This window comes from Austrofundulus limnaeus, unplaced genomic scaffold, assembly GCF_001266775.1.
Source record: "Austrofundulus limnaeus strain Quisiro unplaced genomic scaffold, Austrofundulus_limnaeus-1.0 Scaffold1349, whole genome shotgun sequence".
Classification (NCBI taxonomy): Eukaryota; Metazoa; Chordata; class Actinopteri; order Cyprinodontiformes; family Rivulidae; genus Austrofundulus; species Austrofundulus limnaeus.
The window spans coordinates 1-2,995 of NW_013953751.1; positions in this window are offsets into that span (position 1 = coordinate 1).

Genomic DNA, 2,995 nt, shown 5'->3' on the forward strand with positions numbered 1-2,995 from the left:
CAGCTGAAGCTGAAGCAGCTGAAGCTGAAGCAGCTGAAGATGAAGCAGCTGAAGCTGAAGCAGCTGAAGCTGAAGGACGTCTTCATCTTTCCAGTCAGATAATAAACTCGTTGGTTCAGAACATCAGAAACTTTTGGAGTTTTTGTTAATAAATGCGTCAGAATCAGGAAGTAATAAATAAAAATAATGAAAACATTCCTGATAATCAGTTTTCTTCCATCTGAGCGTCAAAAAGTCCAGATTTCTTCAGTGTTTGGGTGAAAATAACATTTAAGTCACAGTTTGTTTCCAGATAAGAGTTTATTGTTCAGAGTGATGAAGAGGAGGAGGAGGAGGAGGGCCGGAACTCATTCCAGGTTATCAGGAGAGAGGAGGAAGAGTCACCACCACACTGATTCATTCAGAGCTGCAGGAGGAGGAAGAGGAGGGAGAGGATGAAGAACAGCTGTCATCATCAGTGATGCTGCAGATTAAACACGTCTGTTGACTGACAGCACGGGTCAAACTGTGTCGAGAGGAAGAGGAGGAAGAGGAGGAACGGACCTGAGCTCAAGAAGATCAGCTTCATTATTAAAAACAGAAAAATAATACAATAATAACAACAACAACAACAACAACAACAACAACAATGATAGTAATAATAATAATAATAATAATAATAATAATAATAATAATAATAATATTTGAAGCAGCTGATGTTGGAACGTTTATCAGATAAATCCTGACTGCACAACAAACCAGTTCTAACGTCTGTTTCTAATTAAAGCCCAGGCTGGCCCCGCCCCCCTCTGACACAACAGGATGTTGCTGTAATCCCTGTACCTCAGCAGGGGTTTTGTTCAGGTATGCTCACCTGGATGACATCATGCTGCACCTTCTATTGTGCTGCGGTCACCAGCAGGACTCAGTCAGATGGAATGTGTTGTATTTTCCCACCATGCCTCTGGTATGTTGGCTGGAGTTCTGAATGAATGGAAGGTAAAGGTGAGCCCGCACGCGACCGACCAATCAGAACGTGTCCCTGTGGGAGGAGGGCGGGGTGGGAACGGGCTCTAAGTTTACAGAACAGAACTCCACCTGGCTGGGCCTCTGGGCGTTCACCAAAACTCACATTCTTTTCTAATCCTGGATTATGGAGCTGAGAGCAACAGAAACACACCTGAAGGGAACGAGTGTTACATAAAGACACGAAATCTGACCTGTCAGCAACAAATACCTGTTAACTCTCATCAGAACCTGCAACAGAAACATTTTCAACATAAACCAGATTCTGTCTGCAGCCTTTTCAACAATCAGCTGACCTGCTGAAGGAACCAGGTGAAGCAGTAATTACACAGTTATTAACATGTAATTACTTCAAACACTCAAACTAACATCATGTTGGAGCTGAGGAGTTTCAGACTTCATCACATCCATGTTTCAGCAGCTGCAGCTCAGCTCCTCTGCACCAGGATTTAAATAAGATGCTTTTATTTTGAAATGCCCAAGTTAATCTGGATGAATTATAAATTCCAATCTGTTAGAGGTGTGATGTGAGGATGACTCTCAGCTACTACCACATGTTAGGATTGGTGTGGAACATGCAGGCAGACACGAGGGCTTGAATGCAGAACAAAACTGATTTAATGAAACAAAAAGGCTGGCGTGGCAGCAAAAATACAAAAGAAAACATGGACAGAGACGAGGCGTGAAAAGACAATGATCCAACAGGGTGATGAAGACATGACACTGGTTAAATATAACTGAGGATGACTGGGGAGTGGAAGCACCTGGGTGATTACTGACCATGGACAGGTGAGTGTGGCAGGCTGGAAAAATACCAAGAAGCTGCTGAGGATAACATGAAACAGGAAATGGAGAAAACTAACAGGAAATGAGAAAATAAGACACAAGATGACCAAACAATGAAACAGAAAATTCTAATAAATTGAACCATAAAACACAAGAATCATGACAACATCTTTAACTCAGGTTTATTCAACTCAGGATTATTCAACTCAGGATTATTCAACTCAGGATTACTAAATCAGGCTGAGTCACAGTCTGCTGTGGTGACCAGTAACTACAGAGAGCTGAAACATCTCATCAGGTTTAACATATTTCTGATTTTACGTCTTCTTGGTTTCAAAATAAAACTTAAAATTATCATTAAATCACTTTAATTAGTGAATTATTTTAAATAGTTTGAAAAGTTTTTACATTAACTTACTAAGAAACTGTTTTTATTTTAACAACCTTTAAGGTTTGTCCAGATGTTTCCTGAGTGAAGCTGAAATATTTTCTCTGCAGTTTAAACCCAGGTTGTAACATGAATGACCCCCCTCCCCCCCCACACACACACAGACACACACACAGACACACACGTACACACACCCTGCGGTGTGTGGTTGCAGCTTCCTGCAGTCTGACTCAGAGTGTTGGTATTACAGAGGAAGAGCTGATGATGACGAGGGCAGCTCTTCATCCTGTTTCTTCTCTCTTTAAACAAATCTTTCAGCTCTTTGCTCACTTTTCTGTTTGATTCTCAGTTTAAACGTTTTTTTGTTTGTTTCCAATGATTCAGAGGTTAAAACTTAAAAAATGACCAAGAAAAAAAACGTGACGTCAGCTGAGATTTTTTCACAACCTCCATCCTGAAAAAAACCCCACATGTTGTAAAAGATTATTAATAAACTAAATAAACTCACTTTATTCTCAGGATCACAGTAAACATGTGTTTACATGTAAACATCTTTTTATTCTTTATTTTTAATTAGTTTCAGGAACAACACAAAGCTGTATATGAGGTGCTGTTTGTAAAGTTACACAGTCAGAAATTACCACCAATATTTGTGTTTTATTTAGACTTTTATAAGAAAAAAGAACAGATTTATTTTTCAAAGTCAGTTTTTCACCAAATGATTCATACATTTATAAATGTCAGTTTATAAACTAAATATTTAACTTACAAATTTAGTTAACAAGCTAAATATTTAACTTGTGACTTAAATATTTA